Raw genomic sequence first — 24,185 nt, 5'->3', positions numbered from 1 at the left:
CATGTACACAAAGACACAATTTAGAATAGCAGCTTTGCTAGCAGCAGCGAACAATGTCAAAGTGTCAATGAACAGAAGAATTAATGAATAAATTATAGTACATACATAGACTGTGTCAGTAAAGGTCTAGACAAGAAATAAAATTTGCAACTGTTATTTTCCCTCACAACATTCTGTTATGAAAAATTTCAAACACACAGGAAAATTGAAAAAATTGTAACATGAATACCCACATACCTACTAAAATTAACATTTAGCCTCATTTGCTTTATCGTATATCTATCCATTTTATTTTTTGGATGCATTTCAGAAAAAAAGTGTAGACAGCAATATGCTTTACCCAGAAATACTTTAACACGTATATCATTAACTAGAGCTCCATATTTGTTTATAGTTTTTTTAAGGTAAGTTTTTATATAATCAAACAAATTTTAAGTCTACTATTTAACGTTTTGCCAAATTCATCCACCTGTATAATCCAAAAACCCTCATCAAAACAAAGAACATCACTTTCACACCACAAACTTCCCTCATTCCCTCATACCTTTCTCTGCCCCGCCTCTACCTGCAAACACTGTTCTGATTTTTTTCCCATCAGAACTTTGTCTATTCTAGAACATCATATAAACTGAGCTGTACTGTGTAAGGCCTCTGTAGGTCAGTCAGCCCAGAGTTTTCAAGAACCACCTGTTATTGCATATATTGGCAGTTTACTTCTTTTTGCTGAGTCATATTCTATTATATGGATATACCACCATTTGCTTATCCATTCTCCTGTTAAAGGACATTGGGATATTTCTAGTTCTGTCCGCTTGTGAATAAGGCTTCTATGAATTATCTTCAAACAGTTCTTTTTGAGATGTTTTCTTTTGTTTTAGGGAAATCTCTAAGACTGGATTTTCTGGTCCATAGGGTAGGTTAATGTTTAGATTTCTGGGAAAGACTCAGCCTCACCCACACTCAGACCCTACCACATCCTCTTCCATCCTCTGCCCCAGTGAGACGCCAGCCTGCAGGTGCCATCGCCCTCCCTTCAGGGTGAATTCTCGCTCAGGCCCTACCTCCCAATTCAGCCTTGTCATCTGGCCTTACCAGGACCTCTCCGGACCACCAGGTACACTTGGGTAACTGCAACAGTCATGAGGAAGGGCTGGGAGTCTCCATCCCTTTTGTTCTAGGAGACCCTGCTTCCTTGTAAATGTTCTGCTCTCTCCAGGCTCCCCACACCAACTGATAGGATCAAAACCAGGCAATAACGATGGCACTCAGTGAATTCCAGGCCCTAAGTGAGAACAAATGTTCCATGAGTGGATGTGACTGCTCATGGCTCCCAGTTTGCATTCTTCTCTGGTCCATTCTGAGTGGATAGGGCAGGGGCTGTGAGGCAGGGGTAGACTGCTGGATTCCCTGGGGCCTGGTCCCAAGGCCATAGGCCCAGATCCAATACCCTGGCCCATCCAGGCTTAACACCTCCCATCTCCCCAGGATGTCTGCAAGGGGTCACCAGTGTTCTCAGCCTTCCCCCAAGCATGTTAGAGCACAGAGGGGAGGAGTACAAACAGCAAACACAGATGTCTGACTCTCTCCTTCCGTAGGCACTTCTCGTTACTTCCATGGTAAGGAAATATCAAATACATTGTGAAATAGAGAGGAGCCTCTGCTGGCTCTGGCCACTTCCATGCATCTACTGGGCTCCTTCTCCCTTAGACAGCCTGAGCTTCACTCTCTGGGTGAGATACTTACTCTGAGTCTCAGGTCCCTTGTCTGCTAAGAGCCATACAAATAGCAGATGGTGGTGCTGTTAGTGCTGCCCTATGAGCTTGGGCAAGCCTGGTGAGCCCAGGTAAACAGAAAGCCCTCCTATGGCCTAGCACAGCCCCTCAACCTTGAATTCACTCCCCCCTCTCAGCCATTACCCACATAATCCTCACCACAACCTTGTGACAGAAGGTGGCTGCACAGGAATGACCAACCCCCTTCACAGAGGAGGAAATTGAGGCCAAAAGCAGGAAATCGACCTATCACAGCCCCAGGTGGAGAGCCTGCATTTCTTCTTTGTTCTTGTCTAGCTGTTTAACATATTAGTTCATTCTATATTTCCTGCTTCTCACCTCTGGAGCAGGAAATATAGAGCCTGGCGGCTAAAGCCCAGGTTCAGGAGCCAGATTGCCCAGGTTCTGATCCTGACTCTGCATCTAATAAGGCAAGATATCTAACTTCTTAATGCCTTTGTTTCTTCATCCTTAAATGAGTGTTCTAAGAGGACTGATACTGTGAATAATGCAGTATTATTATTATTATAATACACTGCGAGAATGAAATGCGTGAACATCGATAAAACAAGATGATACCTAGAGCATAACAGATGTTCCATAAACATTAGCTATTATGATGAGGTCTCCCTCATAGTCTAGGGGCAGGGCCTGTGTTCTTGTGTCCACTTCCTCTCTGTAATGCCCTCTCTTCTTGTGCCCCACAGCAGGTCCAAGGCTGCAAAGTGCACGACTGTTCTCTGAACGATTGAATGCCTGAATGCATGTAGGTCACTGGCAGCCTGGTGTTCCAGGGACAGGAGACTTGAGAGGAGGTGAGTCTAGTGACACACTGGAGCTACCTCTCCCTGCAGCCAAGTGCATGTGCACTGCTAAAACCCCTTCCTGCCTGCCCTGACTCCTTGCAGGGTGAGGTGTACACAGCACTCTGTGGAGCCGAGTTTTCCCACAGCCCACAGTGCCTCTGCTGCTGCCGGCCAGAACTCCTCCTCTTTGTTAAGACTCTGTTTCTGAAGTCAGCCCTTCTCAGCCAGGACACTCTTCAGCTAATGATGTCCATGGAGAGGGTACAGGCTGCAATGCACAGCCTTGCCTGAGGAGTTGTCCCCGGGGAGAGCAGTTTGCCAGGGGCACTGTGGCCTGGAGTAGAGCAAGGTTGACAAGTGCTAAGAGTCCTGAGAGTCAGAGCTGGAGGAGTCTTTACAGGTGTCTGCCAAGCCATCTCCTCCTGTGCGGCACAGGGAGACAGGCCCAGAGGCCAATGACTCTGGGAGTCAGGGCAGAGCCAGGCCTGGAATCTAGGGCTGTTGACCACCCACCCCCACTGCCACACACACAGTGGTTCTCACACTTTACCAGGCATCAGAACCACCAGGAAGGCTCATTCAATCAACAATTGATGGCCCCACCCCCAGGTCTGACTCAGTAGATGTGGAGAGAGGTCTGAGAGTTTGCATTTTAACAAGTTCCCAGTTGATGCTGTAGCTGCTGGTTGAGAACCACACTTTGAAAACCATTGTTTTAGGAAACTTGCCTTGTGCCTAGGAAGGAGGGACAGAGCCCAGGAATGTGGTGCTGAGAAGGCAAGGATTTTAGCTGCCATCTGAAAGGAAGGAAAAAGGACCCTGTCAAGAAAACTCGAAGATTCTATGATGTGCAGGCCTCAGGGGAAGACAGTGGTGGGGGAAGGGGTTGGTGGTCAGGTCCTGAGCAGGTTCAGACTAGGGCGAGGCAAGATGCCTAGGAAGTAAAATTTAAGGAGGTGCCCCTCTCAGGCTTCCTCAAGTGCAGGGTGGGCACCTGCAGTAACCTGAGAGGAGTGACTCTCTAAATGTGCTCTAGCACCCAGCTGGCTTCCCCTCAGTCCCAGCTCTGTCCCTGGGGGTTGACCATAACCAGCCCCCCTCCCCCATGAGTCCTGCAGATCAGAGTGCTGCCAGTGTCTTCACATGCAGCCACCTTCTGTGGGGCTCCGTGTCCATGGGAAATCCCTTGTGGTTTGAAGCACGGCATTTAAAGCACAGGCCAGGAAAAGGCACTGTGTATGGGTGTGTGTTTCTGTCTGCCTGTCTGTGTGCCTATGTGTGTTGGAAAGAGAGACAAAAATCAAGAAAGTGTAAAAAAAAAAATTCTGCAGGGGCATACAGCTCTGTGTAAACCTCTTGCTAATTAAAGTGTGTCTCCCAGACCAGCCACACCAGCATCACCTGAAGAGCTTTAAAGAATTCTGAAGTTGCAGTTTCCATTGTAGCTCATTGGAAAAGAACCTGACTAGGATCCAAGAGGACGCAGGTTCAATCCCTGGCTTTGCTCAGTGGGTTAAGGATCCAGCATTGCCTTGAGCTATGGTGTAGGTCACAGAGGCAGCTCAGAGCCTGAGTTGCTGTGGCTGTTTTATAGGCCAGCAGCTGCAGCTCTGATTCAACCCCCCAGCCCAAGCACTGCCATATGCCACAGGTGTAGCCCTAAAAAGCAAAAAAAAAAAAGAATTCTTAAGCCCAGGTCACACTCTAGAATCTCATTTTGACAAGATCCCCAAGTGACATAAGCAAAGGAATATTGGGATCATCAGGAGAGTTTTTTTAAAATCCCGATGCCTGCCTTCCCCCCCGCCCCCAGAGACTCTGATAGAATTCTCCTGGGTTCTTCATGGGTGTGGGGTTTTGCAAACCTTCCCACATGGTTCCAGTGGGCTGCAAAGTCCAAGGGCTATTCGTGTAGAGACAGTTCAGAGGTCTTTGGAATCAGTGTCGGAGGCAACATGACACAGAACTCACATCATATTTTAGAATCTAGGGCACAATTTCTAATCCTGATTCTGCTGCTAACTAGCTCTGCAGCCTTGGTTCACTTTCTCTCTCATTTCCTCCAAATAAAATGGGAATATTAGCCTCCTCTCTGAACCAAAATATTTTGATTATTAGAGTTCTAAGGAGTCTTAGTTAACATTTAGGTCACATACTCTCTATTTTATCTTTGAGAAAGCTGAAGACCTTTAAGAAAGCTTAAGACCTCCAACCTCAGTTTCTCCACTTATAAAATTGGAGATCGGCTGGAGTTCCCATCGTGGCGCAGCAGAAACAAATCTAACTAGGTTCCATGAGGACACCAGTTCGATCCCTGGCCTCGCTCAGTGGGTTAAGGATCCGGCATTGCTGTGAGCTGAGGTGTAGGTCACAGATGCGGCTCGGATCTGGTGTTGCTGTGGCTGTGGTGTAGGCCGGTGGCTACATCTCAGATTCAGCCCCTAACCTGGGAACTTCCATATGCCAAGGGTGCAGCACTAAAAAAATAAAAAATTAAAAAATTGGGAGATTGGACCACCGAGGGCCTTTCTCCAAGGTACAGTTCAAGCTCCTGCCTTTGTACAACGCTTCCTCCATTCAGTGCTCCACCTCTTCAGCCAGGTATGGCTCAGGGCTTTCTTTCCTCTCTGCACCCCTAATTCCCATCTCCTTAAACTTTAGGTTTCAATTCAGTTTACTTCCTGCAAGGAATCTTTCCTGACCACCCCTCCCAAGCTCAGGTTAGGGGCCCTGTGGTCACCTGAACTTCCCTGCCCCTGCCACCCTTTATCATAGGACATTATGATTGTCTAAATATTTGTCTGATGCCCATCTAGATTGTGGTAGTCCTATAGGCACTCTCTTCTCCATCTCCACCTGAGATCCCTAGTAGGTGTTCACCAAACTTGTGCATCAAAGTCAACTGAGAGACAGTGGGAGGTTGTGATCAACTGATTTCACAACTAATTCTTACTCCAAGTTTGTGGCTTTTAGCAATTTGATTTAACTCAATGTTCAGAAGGTACCTGAAGCATGAAGATTTACTCAAATTAACCTCAATGATCTAACTGCTGGAGGAACATAGTTTTCTGGATGGCTAAAGATCTGCTGAGTTATAGGCCTGGCTAGATGATGACCACAGCTTTCACAGGTGAACCACAGTTTACAGAGCACTCTTGCTTATGCCGTCTCCTCACTGGGAGGATGGCAAGACAGGAATTATGGCCATCCCACTAGAATACAAACTGCTTGAGAGCAGGTATATTATCTGTTTTCTTTACCGAGGTTTCCTCGGCACATGGGAGGTGCTCAATAAATCTTTGTACAAGGAAGAAATATCTTATCTGATAAAGGACAGGGAGACTCTGGAGGGCTGGGTGGTTCACTCAAGTTCACAAAGCTGGCACCTCAGAACTGAGGGTCCCAGCCTCCTGGGCAAGGCCCCTTTCCAATGCCCTGGGTCTGCAATGCCCAACCCAGTGTAGAACTTATGCTCTAAAATGTGCCAACTTTGTACACCCCTCTGCTCACACTTACCACATCTTTTCAAGGGCTTGGGAGATGGTGCCCAAAACCATACTTTGCACAAGTCCTAGGAGCATGTTTCCCATGGCCCAGCCTCTTCTCTGCCTTTGGTCTCTATGGGTTGGCCAATTGGAAGGTCTGATCTAGTGTGCATAGTAAGAGTTCACTTTCTTTTATCTCTGGACAGACTCTTAACTACCCATCCCACTGTAGGCCCCAAGCAAAACTGCCTCCCACTCCAGCCCCCAGCCTAGCATCCAACAGGGGTACTAAGGGCTCAAAGATAAGAGCATGGAAAGGCAAACCTGACAGTTTTCTTTCTTTCATTTTTTTCTTCCTTCCTTTCTTTCTTTCTGGCTGCACCTGTGGCATATGGAAGTTCCTGGGCTACGAATCGAATTAGAGCTGCAGGCCTATGCCACAGCAACACTGGATCTGACTGCATCTGAGACCTATACCACAGCTTGTGGCAATGCTGGATCCTTAACCCACTGAATGAAGCCAAGGATCATACTTACATCCTCACGGAGACTACGTCAGGTTCTTAACCCACTGAGCCACAATGGGAACTCGTAAACCAGACATTTCAAATTTGTTTCTAAGTTGGGTAGAACATATGGTGGCTTCAATGTGGCAATGGCTGGAGTAGCTCAGTCAGGTGAGAACCATGCCCCTATTACCCCCAGGAGCAAACAAAATCACAACACCTGCACAGAGAAATCAACAACAGCTTCTGATTACATTTTCCATGCCCCTATTATCCCCCAGGGATAATATTACAGGATAGCTAAGTGCCCATAAATAGAGAAGGATCTGGATTTTAGTCTTAACTCCACCACTGATCTTCCATGTGACTTTGAGTCAGCTGATATAATCCAGAACATTAGGGAAGATCTGCCTTAAAGGAATGGAAATGTATGGCAGCAGTAACTATCACTCATTAGTATTCACCAGTTTCCAAAGCACTTTCACACACATCATTTCATTTAGTCGTCAGAGCTGGTCTGTATGCCCATTTTACAGATGAACAAGTAGACAGATGGGTTAAAGACTTATCTTTGGTCAATTACACAGGCATTATGAGGCAGGGCAGAGATTTGAATCCATGTTTTTAAAATAAAACCCTCATTTTTCTCCCTTATTTCCAGCTCATTGACTTCAACAAGTATTTTTCTGATCACACGCTGCACACAAATCCCAATAGACAAGCCAACAAATGAAGATGCCATGTTCTCTGCCCTCTAGAAGCCCAGAATTCAGTGGCAGTGTCATACACTTCACAGGCTTCATGATGTGATGGCATTTAATCCAACCTGGAAGAAGGAGTAGGATTAGCAGGAAAGAGAGAGGGTGGAGGAGTCAGGGACATGTTACACCAAATGCTGAGAGGGTGCAGAATCTCCCAAGTATCCAGAAAAAGATACAGAGAAGAATTTCCAGAGGTTGAACCAAAGCAGGAAGGGCCAGACCAGCAGACTAAAGAGTTGGAGTTTCTTCCTATATGTGGCTGAGAAACTTCAAGACTTTAAACTTGAAGCTGACTAAAGTCATTAGCTCGGGTCTACTTTAAAAACTGATTTAAAAAATCATTATCTTGCTATAAATGTCCCATGTAAAAAATGGAGATGAGGAGTTCCCGTTGTGGCTCAGCCAGTTAAGAATCCAACTAGTATCCATGAGGATGGAGGTTTGATCCCTGACCTTGCTCAGTGGATCAAACTAAGGACCCTGCATTGCCGTGAGCTGTGGCATAGGTCGTGGCTTGAATCTGACATTGCTGTGGCTGTGGCATAGGCCAGCAGCTGCAGCTCTGATTTGACCCCTAGCATGAGATCTGCCACAAGCCGAAAGTACAGCCATTTAAAAAAAAAGAGAGACAAGCGAAGAAAATAAAATCATCTTTAATCACATTTTCTGCAGATAACCATTGTTTCCTAAGAATATATGTGCATTTTTATTAACGTTCCTTTTTACTTTTTCCCATTTATTATTTTGTGAACAGCTTCCATGTTATTCAGTATTTTTCTATTCTTCTTCAACCATGGTTCCAATTTTTGGAGGTGTCACGGACCCCAGAGAATATCTGACAAAAGCACAGAAAACACACATCTCTACATATACACCAGTTGTGTCGCCAGACAGAAATGCAGGCTCAGGGTTGCCAGTTTTTTTAATGTTTCCAAAGAATTGGAAATCTGTTTCTTATGTGCAATCTCCTGGTTTTTACAGGTTGGTCACTAACTCAGAATACTGAAAATAAAAACAAACCAAAAAAACTTTGGGGGTCACACAAACTCATCAGAGGCCTCAGTCTGATCCAGGGCTGCCAGTTTATAACCTCTGTGCAAGGCCAACATCACAGGTATTTAGGGCTTATGGTCAGACCAACTCATCTCTCCAACATCGTCTCCCACAACTTGTCTTCTTATACAGCCAAACCCCCTCTCTTAAACTCCCACTTCCACACCTCTGCTCCTGTGACTTCCACGCCTGAAGCTGCATCAAATCCCAGCCCTGCCGTCAGCATGGTCCAAATCCCACCGGAGTCTGCAGGGTGTTAAGGGTCTGCCTCTTGGATACCTGCCATGCTCTCTCTGTTCCTAGCCATCTGTGGCCCATCTCCAGTCCCCTGCTGCACTGGGAACTCCTAGGGACAGCACCCTTGGATTCATCTCTGTGCCCCCTCAATGCAGGGCCCCCAAAGAGCCAGTCCGGAGCAAGTGGAGTGCTCAGGAAACAATAGCACGGGTAACAGACCTGGCAGCATTCATCCTAGCGCAAGTAAATTCCTCACTTGGAACAGAAGGATGGATAATTACAGCCTGGCTTTAGCAATCTGCTATGCATTCACCCCTCAGGGTGTGTGAATTGCTGTGAAATTCTTATCAAGAGGAAAGCAGAAAGTGACTCTTAAAGGGAGAGTTAAAGGAAGGAAGAGAAAGGAAGAAAAGCCTTTGTAAGCTCTTGAGCTGTTCCTGTGTTGACCTTTGAGCCATGAAGAAAAGGAGAGAGAAACAGGCTAGTGCCATCAGGAGGCTTACAGGTGGGACTCCCAGATCACATCAGGGCAGGTGCCTTCCGCTCTCTGAACAATAAGGGGCAGAACCAGAACAGGTCCTAGGGTTTTTCCTTTCTAAGATAAGAAGATGCCATGTGGCAGTCAAGGAGATTTACGGTGTCCCTGGTTAACACGATCTGGGGGCCACAGGGTTCTTCTGGTTCTCTCCTTTCTTTCTCAAAGCTAGGAGCTGCCTCCTGTAGCCCATTAGCTCAGCTGCCTTTGTTCCTCCTGGGGGTGATCATTTGGTGAAATCCTTTAGGCCCCAAAATGCTTCTGGGCCAGTGGAGATCTAGCTGCTGGGCAGACCCTGAGTTGACTCCTGGAGCAGCAAAAAGCAGGGCTGAGATAGTACCTGCAGGACCTTGAATTGGCATTAAAACTCTTTGAGCCTCAGTATCTCCATCAGCAAAATGTGAACGATAAATGCAATTCTGGGTAGTTGAGATTATGACATTTAAAAATCCAGTACCGAGCCTGGCACATGGCAGCTAGCTAACAAATTTTATGTCTCTGTCTCATGAGCCTCAATTTGATATGAACAGGTTGACCTTTCAACAGAGCCCAGGCAGTTCTACAGACTCCAGGATCCTGGTTTTATCTTCAAAAGAAAGACCCCAGCCCCACACTGATACAGCCTTAGGGAAAAATCATCTCAGCAAGACAAGCAGGCATAGGCTGGTGAATACAGGAAGGAGAATTTAAGAGAATTTGGATTGGGTGATGAGGGACCTGAAATCCCTCACTAAATGTCCAAGATTTTGGGTCCCAATGGACTCTGGCCATTTCTGGGATCATCCCTGAGCAGGCAAGACCTGGGTTCCAGGGGTCAAGGACCCATAAGCAGAGCTCTAGATTCTAAGCAGGGCCCAGCTGGCACTTTCCAATGGCAAGGACTGGTGGCCCCGTGAGAAGAAGCATTGAGCAGAGTGAAGCTACAAATGGGAAAGGTGCAGCCCAGAGCCAGGAGGAAAAGCATTCAGAGGCAGTGCCAGAGTCCGAGTTCCCTCAGTCCTTTCTGGGCCTCTCAAGAAAGGAAACCATGAGGCAGAACAGGGTAACAGCCTTGGGCACATAACCCAACAGCTGGAAAAAAAAAAAAGAAACTATCACAAACATCACCCCCATTAGGGTGATGCCCCGTCTCCAAATGAGCCCTCAGTTTAACATCACTGGCATCACTCTTAAAAGTTAATTACTAGGAGTTCCCCTCGTGGCGCAGTGGTTAATGAATCCGGCTAGGAACCATGAGGTTGCGGGTTCGTTCCCTGCCCTTGCTCAGTGGGTTAACGATCCGGCGTTGCCGTGAGCTGTGGTGTGGGTTGCAGACGTGGCTCGGATCCAGCGTTGTTGTGGCTCTGGCATAGGCTGGTGGCTGCAGCTCCGATTGGACCCCTAGCCTGGGAACTTCCATATGCCGCGAGAGCGGCCCAAGAGAATGGCAAAAAGACAAAAAAAAAAAAAAAAAAAAAGTTAATTACTAAATTCCTGCCTACTTTTTTTTTAAAATATGAGTTTATATGCTTATATGCCGAACATTTTTCCTCTCAGGGTCTTCCTTCTCATTCTCCCATTGCACTGCCTGCTCTGCAGCTGTACCCTCAGATCCTAACACAACACCTGGGACATGGTAAAGTGTTGATGAATGTTAACAGGTAAGCAGGTTCCTTCACTTATGAGCATGATACCTGGCCAGGCCATGTGTGGCAGAGCAAAGAAGCATCTGAGTGACTCCTTTGCCCCAGATCACCCTCAGCCCCAGAGCCTGGCTCTCATGACCAGGAATCCTCCAGGGCAAACTCCCTCCATTATTCAGCTCTACTCCTCCTGGCCCAGGATCCAGCTCAGAGCAGGGGCTGAGAAACCATGGAGTTAAGTGAGCAAAGACACTGTTTTGACTCTGATGAAAAGTCAAAAGCAGAGCAGCCAATAAGCTAGAACAGCTATCTGGCTCTCTTTGTCTCTCCCCTACCTGGATTTATCCTCACTTCTGGGTCCTTCCCCTCCTTCCTTCCTCTTCCCTCTCCCCTAATGTTTACCTCTGGTTCATAAACTTGCTCACATGTTTCCCCTCCAACCATGGATTAGCTTAGAAACAAAAATTAGCTCTTAGTCATGTACGCAATGTATGAACAGGATGACTACTGGCAATAATCAGCATAAAATAAAATTGACAAGGGCTAAAACACCCCATGGTAGACATTTTCATCGACTAAAAATTGACCAAAGCATCAAAGCTTTTCTATGCTGATTTGCCAAATATGACCCAAGAAACAGCCTTGGTCAAAATAGTGGTCAAGGAAAGCAAGGCTACAATGGCAGATGCTATCAGGAGCCAATTAAACAACAGAACAAAACTCGATTCAGAAACCAAGTCTTCATGGTGAAAACAATGACTTTGACTGAAATAATTTTCAATAAGATTTGAGAAAAGATAAACGAAATTAAAGAGGGAAATGGACCAAAGAAGTCCATTAACTTTAAGGTGCTAGCTTTGAAAAATATTTTTTCTATAAAAATTAATTAGTATTGATGTGATTCTTATTAAAATACTAGTAACAGCACAATACAATGCCCAGACCTGGGGTGCAGTGGGGGAGACATGGATGAGGGGGCTTGGTTAACCCACGTGCTGTCTCTTACGGCTCGCTCTGAACCACTCCCACCCCTGCTGCCTGTGACAAGCTGGCCCAGTTCCTCCTGATTTGTAATCATCACTGTCTTACCAGTGGTTTTTGTACTTCCAAAGCAGTTAAGTTTTTACACTAATCGCTGCTTCCTTAATCAATTAATGAGACTTAAAAGGTCATTTATCATTGGAAATTACAACCGGAATCACCAGAGCACTACACTGGCCCACAGATGCTAAGGAACTGCATCCTATATTGATAATTGTACCCTGGTTTTAATGAGATTCTTATTAACATATACATTATTAATTAGACCGTTAATGCAGATGTCATTTTGAGTCACACCAGGATTCCCGATGGCTCACATGGTTATTAAACCTTACTAATTTGCACAAGGAATTAATATTATATTAAAGGTTCTCTCCACCGTGTATACTAAATTAAACGCTTACTTTTGGCATCTCACCCACTGCATCCACTCACACTTGTTAAAGAGAGGGATAAAAGAAAAGCATTTTCATCCTAAGACTTGAGAGCTAGCTTCCTACTTTGCAAGTACCTTGGGTGTCCGCAGGAAGAGAAGGAAGGGAAGGCAGAAGGGAACCTACTGTTCTTTAATTAGCAAGGTTTCCCAGTGCATCTAAAATAGAATATTTAAATTTTTTATTATAAAGTATCATTTATTCATTGTAAATAATTTAGGAAATACATATAAGCAAAAAGAAAATTTTCATCACCTAGTCTCTCAGCACTCGGTAATTACCTCTCTGAACTTTCTCATGTGCCATTTTAGCCTATTTTTTAATGCACAAATAGACACCCTTTAATGCAAATACAAGAATATTGTGTAAGTTGTTTTATAACCTGCCTTTTTAAAGTTAATATTTCATGAACACTTTTCTGTATCATTAAATGTTCTAGAGCTTCATGAATTGTCATGTTATACAATCTCTTTTATTTTTAAACTGGCTGTGGGCTGGTCAGCTTAATAGGTCAACTTGGTTAAGCTATGGTACCCAGTTATTTAGTCAAACATTAATCTAGTATTGCCATGAAGGTATTTTGCAGCTGTGATTAAAATCCCTAATTAGTTAACTGTAAGAGAGATTATCCTAAACAATCTGGGTGGGCCTGATCCAATCAGCTGGAAACCTGAAGAGCACAGCTGAGGCTTCACTGAGGAAGATGAGCAGACAGAAGCTTCAGTTCATGCCCAAGAGATCCAGCCTAACCTTCCTGGTGGCCTGCCCTAGAGACTCCCGTTACCAGTGTCGTCCCCCCACCCCCGTTATGTAAGCCAATTCCTTGCAATAAATCTCTTGATACATCTACTGGTTCTGTTTCTCTGGTTGAACCCTGACTAAAGCAAACTGTGTATATTTTATTATATGACTATGTTATAATTTACTTAACTAATCCCCAAATCTTAGATATTGTGCTGGATTGTCTTGTCACTCCTGTTACAAGCTGGAACTACATTTCCCAGTATGCTGTTTCCTGAATGGTTCCAGGATGGAGACCGCCAATGAAAGCAACCTATGCAAAATTTTTACGTGAGATGCTAAGGGAAGCCGGTATTATTGGGAAGACATGGCAGTCAGACATGAAGGCAGTTCACCAGGAATGGAAGTTTCAATAGATGCAGTAATTTCCCCATGAGCTTCCATCCCACAGAACCACTTTGGTGGCCATATATATGCAGCTTCTCAGACTTTCCCACCTGTGCCACCTGCATCACCTATAATTCAGGAAGAAGTGGTCAGCAACTGCTTCTCAAACCCTTCAGCTTTCTGGAATGTCACTCCTGTGGCTATTCTCAGATTTGCATAAGCCCTAACTCCAATGTTAGACTGCTTATTCTTGTAACACTTGTAATGGCTCTGTTTTCTTGACTAAAATCACTTGTAGTTCAAGGAACAGAGCCTTAAGGATGAGAGTGTGAAATTTTCTCACAAATATTCCAATTAAGGGCATTAAGGACCCCATTGCTACATCATGGTAATCCATGGCATAAGGTAACAAAAATTTTGCTTCAATTATCACCTGTAAACATCTGAAGTTGGTATCTATAGAAAAAGAGCTCAATTAGCTCTGCAATACATCATTACAGTGGAAATAAAGATTATAAGGACCATAAGGTTGGCTACTTCTAATCGTGCTAAAGAATTTGAAAAAAGAAATGGTGACTCCAGGCTTTCAGTTTGCAATTCAAGGCCTAAGTCAAAACATAAAGCTTTGGGGACTGCTTGGAAATAATCCTTGAGTTCAAATTTTCAGAATTTGCTGATCTGACCTTGCTCCCCATCACTCTGCAACAGTAGATCTGAAAGGCAGTGGAATGGCCTTTTGAAGACTTATTTATGGCATCAGCTGGGTGACAAGATGTTGCAGAATGGGCTATATGCTCTAACTTAATAACCTATGTATGATACTACTTCTCCCAGAGCCAAGGTTCAGAAGTCCTGGGATCAGTAGGGGAGGAAATCAAAGTGGCTCACATCACTATTACCCTTAATGCTGCATCAACAACATCTCTGTTCTTATCCCCATGACTCTGGCTCTCTGGCTTAGAAATCATGGTTCCCAAAGGAAGACTACTTCCTTCAAAGGGTGCAGCAATGGTCTATTCTGTACTCTCTGGATTAGTTATGATCTCTGGATTAGTTATGATTACCAAGGGGAAATTAAGTTGCTACTTCACAACGGGGCCCACTGTAGATTAAATGTTTGTGTCCCCCCAAAATTCATATGTTGAAATTCATTACCTAAGGTGCTGGTGTCTGGAGGTGGGATTTTTGGAAGGCAATTAGGTCATGGGGGTGGAGCCCTCATGTATGAGATTAGTGCTCTTATAAAAGAGACCTCAAAGAGCTCCCTGGCCCCTTCTACCATGTGAGGTTATGATGAAAAGACAGCCATGAATGAGGAAGCAAGTCCTTACCAGACACTGGGAGAAACAGATGTTTGTTGTTTACACACAACAGTCTTGGGTATTTTGTTATAACAGCCCAAACAGACCAGGACAGGGATAAAGAGGAGTCTTTCTGGGACCCAGGGGATTTTCTGGATGTTTCATAATACTTTCATGTCCTGTGGTTAAAAAGTGCATGGAAAACATCAGCATAGTCTAATGACATAGATGCCTCAGGAATGAAAGTTTGAGTTATTCCACCAGACAAGGAACTGTAACTAGGCAAAATGCTTGCTGAGAGCAAAAAAGATTAAGGCATGGGTAATGAAAGAAGTCAAATTCCAGCTACAACCACATGTTGCCAAAACCAGTTGCCAAAATGGGCACTATTTGCTTTCTGGTTTCTTTGCTTTGATATGAATACATTTATTTATATGTGTTAACCACTTCTTTTTCTGTTTTCTGTCTCTCATTCTCTTCTAGCTAATGTCAAGTACATTAATAGTGCATAATCCTGTATCTCCATATTAAGTTACAGGGTATAAGGGGCAGGGTGGGGTGTGGGGGGGTGGGTAGAGGATGACCCACTTAGATGAGAAAACATCATCCAGAGACAAAGTTTCCTATGAGCCTTGATGTTTCCTCTTTTGGTAGGAGGAAGGGCAGGGAGCTTGTCCTCAGTTGTACCAAGCAGAGATGCATCGTTTCAGGTGGGGGTGTTCTGTCATTATTGTTTTTGTTCAGAAGTCAGTGTCAGTGAAAGATGTGTGTGGATGCCAGTTGACAATGGGCTCTACTGGATCTTCTAGTGACCACTGCTCCTGTTAGCAGACTGGGTACCACATTTCCCCCAGTCCTCTTCCCTGTAGGGTGTGTAGGATTAGAATTTGTCAAAGAGAGGAACCCTTGGAAGGCAGAAGTGAAGCAGAAGCTATTTTTCTCAGAGTATCACAGCAGCAGCTATGGTCACAGTCAGAAGCGGCAGCTTCTCAGAGGGCTCCGTGAACTCTCACACCATGGCCCCCCTTAGATGGCCACACATGTGGGGGCTCCTCAGACCTACACCCTCCTCCACCTACCATCCCTTCAGTGGAAACTGGTTAGTCACTGAGTCTTCTGACTCCCCTTCCAGACCTTCACTGCCCAGCTCCAACATCCAAAAACTGTCACCCTCAGACACTGACCTGGCCACCTCATCTTACAGGCCTCTGAGATGTGATTTTCCTAAATCCTTCTGATTGGGGAAATAGTATACCCCTGGGTTTGTGTGTGTGTTTTAAAGAAAAGTAAAGAAAACATGAGCTTATAGAAAGAAGTATTAGGAGTTCCCGTGGTGGCTCAGTGGTTAACGGATCCGACTAGGAACCAGGAGGTGGCGGGTTCGATCCCTGCCCTTGCTCAGTGGGTTAACGATCTGGCGTTGCCATGAGCTGTGGTGTAGGTCGCAGACGTGGCTCGGATCCCACGTTGCTGTGGCTCTGGCATAGATCGGTGGCTACAGCTCCAATTAGACCCCTAGCCTGGGAACCTCCATATGCCACAGGAGTGGCACAAGAAATGGCAAAAAGACAAATAAATAAATAATTAAATAAATAAAAAGAAAGAAAGAAAGAAGTATTAGAAACAATTAACTGTGCAAATGGAGACTTTACCTTCTAAAGCAGTGGTTTTCAAGTGGGGATATCTTGGCTCCCAGGAACAATGACATTGTCTGGAGGCATCTTTGGCTGTCACAGAAGGTGGAGGTGCAAGTGGGTTGCTCTTGACATCTAATGGGTAGAGGCCAAGAATGCCACTATACTTCTTGCAAAGCATAGGACAGGCATCTCCAATGAAGGTTTATCTGGCCCCTAATATCAGTCACCTCTATGTTGAGAAGCCCTGCTCTGGTACAAGCTTTGCCTTTAGGCTAGACCCTGCAAGTCCAAGTGTTTTCTAGTAGGTACATCTTTAACGAGGCCCAGGAGGCAGGAAAGAAATTTCAGTGTTCCAAAAGTTAAGCATATAGGTGCCCCTGCTTTAAAAGGGTCCCTTTATTATTGTAAGGACCTTTTTTTTTTTTTTAAAGCTGCCACCCTTCTATTATTTCTTTTCTTTTCTTTTTAAATGGCTGAACCTGCAACTAATGGAAGTTCCTGGGCCAGGAATTGAACCTGTACCTCTGCAGTGACCCAAGCCTCTGCAATCATATTCTTAACCCACTGCGCCATAGCAAGAACTCATGTAAGGACCTTTAAAACAGCACATCCTCCTAGTTGAGGTTTCAGAAACATTCAGATTTTTTTTTAAAAAAAGTCAGTCTGACTACAGTTTTCTAAGCCTCACCCACTGGGTGAAGTAGTATCCCTCTCTACCAACTAGGACACACAGCACTGTTGCTCAGAGGCCCCACTGCTAGTCCATATGGCAGCTTAATGCAAATTGGAACAAGCCGTCCATCTCCCAAGTGCAATTTTAAATAGATACACTATTTACTTCTTAAAAATAGTTATAACAAAGTCATTTTTTGCAAACTAAAAAAATCAATTGCAGGATATAAAAGTATATTTGGAATTCATTGAGTTGTACACTTAAGATATGTGTACCATGTGTTCACTAAACCAAAATTAAAAGTTCTAAGTAAAATAGAAAATTTGGGCTTTTATTCACAATTAGAGCTGGACTATAATTACTTGTTTTTAAGTTGTTACACATTGTATCAGACGCCTCTCATGCCCTACCTCACATCCTCTTAGCTACTTTTTTACTCTACCTGTAAACCAGCCAATTTCAAGGGTCACCTAAGCACATGTTCAAGGGTCACCTAAGCACATGTCACCTCAGCTGCTCCCATATCTCCTGCTTTCTGCTCTGGGACTTTTCTGCTATGGTCACAGAGGACAATCTGACAAATTTGAACTGCACGGGGGTTAATTCCTCAGAGAGCAACAACCTTTGACCCATGGGGGATGGACAGCAGAAGAGAAATGCTCCCTTCCTCTGTCCCATGTGGTACATTCCTCATGGCTCCTCAGGGCCCCAGCCAGACGGAGCCCAGGTGCTCACAGCAGATGCCGGCTACCTAACAAGGACTTTCCTTCCTGTTTCACTCTTCCCAGTTCCCTGGTGCCAGCTTCTCCAGATGGATCACCTTCAAGTCTCAGCCTTTGCCTTTTAGGGGAACCTAGACTAAGACATACACCTTGCTTTCATGGAAACAAAATGTTTACGATGATTTTAAAGCTTCCTTGCCCCCATCTCTTGCTTTCTCTTGAAATGATCAATAGATTTGACTGATTATAAATCTCAAGTAATTTAAAATCCATATTTATTTGACCAATTGGTTTTTATACAGTCCAACTGGGGCCGAGATAAGCCCCCATCTCCCTTTTCTTATGTGGTATCTCTCCTTTGCTATGCTTCGTCTCTGGGATTCAATCTCTTTTTGACAAACCCAATGGGCACACTCTAGTCCTGTTCTGGATAAAATACATTTCAATTTTAAGGAGCTGTGTTCTTCACTGGCAACCAATGTTGTCAAAGTTAAATATATTCTGAGAGCTACAAAAGTACTCAGAAATGTGTCCAGTAAATCACTGATGCAAATGTATTGCTAAACATCAAAAGGAGATTTTAGGAAACAGTTTAAGGTTTCAGTTCCTCACAGATCAATGACCCATCAATAGCATAGTGGTCAATTTGTTGTAAATTTTCATGTAGTTATAGTTGTTTAAGTTCATCACAATTCTTCAAATTACATGTGTCATTTGAAGAAATGAAAGGCCATGATATTTTTCAGCATTACAGAACTTCCTTCCAAAAATAATACTGTTGTATCCAGTATTTTTAAAAAGAAATTGACTTCGAAATTTTATATGGGTTGCAAATGGGCTAATCACAGAATTCACGGTTAAAATGGGTTTTTTCTAATTTTTTCCCTCATGTTCCCTTCTTTAAAGAAGTTGGCATCGGTGATATCCAATTTGTTTAGTATCAAGAATATATTTTTCTTAAACATCATCATTTAATTTTTTGTCAAGGCATGTTTTAATTCCTTTGATGCTTTGAAGCATTTTGTATACGGATTTTGGTTCCTACATCATTTTACTTGTACTAGTAATTTTATATAAAACAATGTGTCAAATTGGTACAAAGAAAGTTAATTTAAAAGTGGGTATTTTTAAGAGTATGAGCTTGCATTCTTTAGTACACGTTGTTATAAACTAGGTCTTTTGATCATAAAACATATTTCTTGGAGTTCCCCTTGTGGCCCAGCAGTAACAAACCTGACTAGTATCCATGAGAATGCTGGATTGATCCCTGGCCTTGCTCAGTGGGTTAAAGATCCAGCTTTGGTGTGAGCTCTGGTTTAGGTTGCAGATGCAGCTTGGATCTGGCATTGCTGTGGCTACAGTTTAAGCCAGCAGTTGCAGTTCTGATTCAACCCCTAGCCTGAGAACTTCCATATGCCACAGGTGCGGCCCTAAAAAGATTAAAAAAAAAAAAATCTTCTTTAAAAGTAGAATTGGAACAACATATATTAACCTGGTTAGAGCAAGCTATTTTCCATCTGCCAAAAAACTGTCATGATAAATGCATATGCTACCCATCTTTAGAGTGAAAAATTTTATAATAACATTTTCCTTTTTCTTTTTTTTGGCCAGACCCATGGCATGCAGAAGTTTCCAGACAAAGGATCAAACCCATGATTTGTCACAGCAGTAATCTGAGCCATAGCAGTGACAATGCCAGATCCCTAACCTTTTAGGCCACCAGGGAACTCTAACATTTTCTAATTTTCAAAACAATGAAGTTGCTAGCAAAACAAGTGGCACTCTGAGACCTAACAGTCACACATGGGAGCCCTGTAGATAATATATCTTCTTAGGATTGGAGGCCCCTCCTCCTGTAACCTGGCCCCACCCTGCCTTTGCAGCCTCCCACTTCACACAGCTTTGCTCCAGCCAAATAACCATTCCCTATACCAGGCCTTTGCTCATGCTGTTCCCTCTGCTTTGGAGGCCATCTCTGCCCTGACCCTGCCAAGTGACATTCTCCCCAGTGGGGACCTTCTCCCTCAAACTTCCAGAGCACTGTTTATAAGATATTTGGGCCTAACTCCTGACCAGATGCAAACTCTCTAGGACAAGGAATAGATCTGTTCCATCTCAGCTTCCTGGGAGTGGAGCCCAACACACAATGGGCTTGGAAAAATGGGAGGAACTGAAAAAAGGAAACTCTCTGAGCACAGGGGCACTTCTTGGTGGTGGCACTGGCTGCTGTATACCTTAAGAGTGTTGCAATGGTGATGAGCTGATTCTCTGAGGACTCTTCATGGACAGAGAGGGTCTCACTGGGAGCAGGGAGGCCCCCACCCAGGAGCAGGGAGGCAGGTACCAAGAGGAATAACCTTTCTGAAAAATCTTCCTTCCAGTTGGGCTGTCCTGTCAACACTGGGGCCTTTGTTAACTGTGTTAGCAATTTAGTGCTTATTGAGCACTTGCTGTGTGCTAGGCCCTCAGATAAACCAGAAACAGACTCTGCCCCAAGGAATTTACAACATGGTAAGGAAGATATTTGTGAGTCAGTGATGACAGCACAGTGTGTCTGTAGCAATTATAATGGTGTCTGTGGCAATTATAATGGAAAGACCAGACTTGATGGAGGCACAAATCAGGCAGCACCTGGAGGAAGTGATATTAAAGCTAAAATGAAGGCTGAGGAGGAGTTTCTCAGGGGAGAAGGACTAAGGATGCAATTCCAGGCAGAGGGAATAAGAGCATATTCAAAGGCAGGGAAGTGTGAAACAGTCTAGCCTTTCTGGGGAACCACAGGTTATTTGGCGTGACAAATTTGCCCATATTTGGTGGGCATTCAGGTGTGAGTAGAGCAATATACCTTAGAGACTGGTACAAGTCAGATCATGATGCCTGATAAATTAGACTTTATCCTAAAAGCAATAGGGACCTTCAGAAGGATGGCAAGCAGAGTGACAGGGCCAGATGGGAGTTTTAGGAAGGTCATCCTAGAGCATGATCCACATGCCCTGGAGGTTAAGCCAAGCAACATGAGGGTTCTTTTTTTGTTGTTTTTTTTGGTTTGTTTGTTTGTTTGTTTTTTAGTATAGTAGATTTGCAATGTTTTGTCAAGATCTGTTATACAGTAAAGTGATCCAATCATACACAGTTCCCTGTGCTGTACAGTAGGATCCCATTGCCCATCCATTCCAGATATAACAGTTTGCATCCCCAAACCCCCAAAATGCCCATCCTTCCCACTCCCTCCCCTTCCCCCCATCCCCCAGGAACCCCAAGTCTGCTCTTCTTGGCCATGATGTTTCTGTTTTTTGTTATTCTTAGATAGGATCATCTATTCCATATTTTAGATTCCGCAAATAACGTGAGGGTTCTTAAAAGGTAAACAAAGGGCATTTGGGTCTCCTAGGGATCCTGTTAAAACACAGCTTCTGGTAGGTCTGGAGTAGGGCCTACTATTCTGCATTTCCCAAAAAGCTAATGCTGATACTGCTGGTCCACAGACCACACTTTGAAAACAAGGAATGAAAAGGAATGAAACGTATTTGCTGGCTCTGTCATTAATGGATGCTGTGAATTTATAGACCACTTTCTCTCTTCTCAGGTTTTCACGCGCACAGTGAAGGGGAAACCACATTCACTGGACCCTGCCTGTCACACCCCTCCCCTCCAAACACAGAGGAATCAGGAGGTGCCTATGTTCTTAAGTGGAAGCAAGGAGTCACTGGTGGATAGACACTGGGTCACAAGGTCATTTGTCTCAGGCTGATACATAGGCAGCTCCTGGTCCTGCAATAAGCATTAAAAAGAACACATTCATCACCGGATATGTCCATCCCACACTTTTGGAGTACTGTGCTCAGGGGGACAGTGAAGAACCATAATGCATGAGGGGTGAGAGGACTCAAGGGCTGAGGGATCCAGAGCATTTAAACTGGAGAAGACAGGCTCAATGTAGCATGGTCACCTCCAAGTCTCCGAGGGGTTGTCACAGGACAAAGGGAGCAGACATGACCTGTGGCACTCAGGGGCTAAACTAAGACAAATCAGTGGATTGGAACCCCAGCAGAAGAGATTTCGCTTCATTCTAAACAAATTCCAATAGTGAGAGCTGCCCAGATAAGTGATGATCTACCTTGGAAAGCAGTGAGATACTCGTCACTGGAGATGTGCAGGACTGTCTTAAATAGCAGAAGATTGAATGGGATGCCCCTCAGTCCTGAGAGTCTCTCATCCACTCATCCAACTTAAGAGATGCTAATTATTGCAGGGAGCCCGAAAACCCTGTTGCCATCCTCAATGGGGCTCCAGAGCCAACCAAGTTGTTAATCCTCTGTGCAGCTAATCTAATACTATCATATTTTCACAATGACCATTCGTATCCTACCTACTTTTCCTGTCTGTACTATGCTCCAGAGAAATCCCCCACACTGGGGTGGGGGTCAGGGATCTTTGGTTGAGGCTCTCTCACCACTTTGCTCTATGACCTTGAGAATGTTGCCCCCTGTCCCTGGACCTCAGGCATGACAGGTTTAATTAAACATCACACCTTGACCAACTGCAAAATATGACAAGTGGAAGTCCAATAAGGATGACGACCATCTCAGGTTCACGGATGAGCTGCAGGGCCTAAAACATAGAAGGTGCGCAATAAACAGTGGATGAATTGTGCTCAGCACAGGGACTGGGTCTGTTGAATTACTGAGTTGAGTTGAATTGAATTCACAAATGTTTATGGTACAGGGCAGCAGAATGTTGGTGCTTGATGAAATTTATAAGCAGCCTCTCACCACTCATCCTTCCTTCCCTAACCCACCCCCATTTTCTGCTGATGGACAAAGGGGCTGAGGAGGTCTGTTCTTACTTATCACAGAAGACTCTGTCTCTGAACCATCTCACCTGTGCTAAAAGTTTTAACTTTTTGCTTTCAAACTAGACCTCTCTCCTAAGTTCCAGACCTGTTAGGCCTCTGCCCACCAATATTCCTATGATGATTCCAAATGCACCACAAAATCAACATGTCCTACTTCCCCCAAATCTGTCCCTCCCTCTATTTCATCCCTGAGGAATGAAATAGGAAACCTGGGGTCATCCTGGACTTCCCTGACTTTTTCAAAAACTGAGCTGACTCCTGAGGGTAGAAAGTAACATAATGAATGATCCCGGAGTCTATTATTTTTACATTGGTAATAAACTCAATTTTGCAAGCTTAGAATAATAATTTGAAAAAGATGCAGTGCAGAATTGATCTGAAAGTGCACCTTTCAGCAAAGTACACAAATATTTGCTGAAATAGCCAGATTATAAATTCCATACTTATCACAGTTTGTTTTCCATAAGCAGCTTCCCCTTCCCACCAGACTAGCCTTGCTGGCAGCCAACGTGGGTCATGCTTTCCTACCTAGGAGGGATTGGATCTCTTCATGGGCTGCAGGGGGGCTTCTGAGTACCTGAGGATCGGAAGACTGGGCTTCTTTTCCTATCTGTAGTGGGGTCAGAGAGTTGGATTAGAGCATTAGGATGCAGGGATTCAGCAGACACCAGAACATGCATCTTCAACAAGCTTCTCAAGTGATCCTGACACAAGTTGGTTTGCCAGCACCATTTTGACAATTATCCGACTAGGACCAGTACCTGTGAAGCTGTGACAGGTACCCCCTCCTGGCCAAGGCCCAGAATGGGAGCTGGCTCTCATGTGACTTGAGTCACTCCAAACCACCTATACGTTACACCCCAACATGACTTCCTCCTGAGCATGGGGCCAGCCATGCTTGGAACCAGAATAAGGAATGAAGAAGGCCTGCTGTCTGGGTAGTAATTTATAAGGGGCACAAAAATACTCCTGGAAATTAAGTTTGTTTCTCAGAATTCTCCTCAAAATCAGAACCATGCATGCCTGAAAAGACTCCCCTTACACCCTGCTTGGTCTGAGACAAGATGCTGACCAGTCTTCTTGGCGGGGTAGTGTAAGTGTCAGGGCTCCTACTGGTGAGCAAAAAAAAAAAATGTACTGTAGCTGATAATAAGGCAAAAGGTAAATTTAGTGAAAGCATGGTGAGCAATTCACAGTATGGTTGCGACAGATGCAGTCAGGATTAGAAAATGGGCAAGGTCCAGGACCACAGCCAAAATGGCACTACAGAGCCAGGATATCAAAGACATCACTTCCGGCCCCAAGTCCTGCTAGACACAGCTCACTGGGCACTGGGTGCCACCACCCACCCCACTGCCATCATGACCCCTGGATGCTGGTCCTGCACCAGGATGGAACCTCCACTGTCTCTTTGTGTCACCCAGATAGCTGGGTCTGAGTGCCCACTACCCACTGCAAGGGAGGCCTGGAAAGTGAGCACCCAGCTTTTCTGCTTTTTTTTTGGTGAGTCACATCCAAACATAAGCAAGATGTTCAGAAGCCAGGATACCTCCCAATATTTGGCATCCACTCCAAAAAGACCTGGCTACCTACAAGGCTCTGGTCTTACAGAATGGA

The 24,185-nt window shown here is 44.6% G+C and overlaps 1 long non-coding RNA gene across 3 annotated transcripts; it reads left to right on the top strand.

Moving 5' to 3' along the window:
* Window positions 963-22,417, top strand: LOC110255882. Of its 3 annotated transcripts, none has more exons than XR_002336821.1 (4): window positions 963-1,114; window positions 2,480-2,587; window positions 10,692-10,795; window positions 12,915-13,145. It is a non-coding gene; the product is annotated as an uncharacterized LOC110255882 (long non-coding RNA). The 3 variants fall into 3 exon arrangements; XR_002336820.1 differs by lacking the exon at window positions 12,915-13,145 and adding an exon at window positions 21,300-22,417 and having other exon boundaries at window positions 964-1,114; XR_002336819.1 differs by having other exon boundaries at window positions 968-1,114; window positions 10,692-13,159.

Source organism: Sus scrofa, chromosome 1 (genome assembly GCF_000003025.6).
Source record: "Sus scrofa isolate TJ Tabasco breed Duroc chromosome 1, Sscrofa11.1, whole genome shotgun sequence".
Classification (NCBI taxonomy): domain Eukaryota; kingdom Metazoa; phylum Chordata; class Mammalia; order Artiodactyla; family Suidae; genus Sus; species Sus scrofa.
Note: the sequence above shows the minus strand (reverse complement) of the source record. Positions and strands in the feature narration are given on the sequence as shown.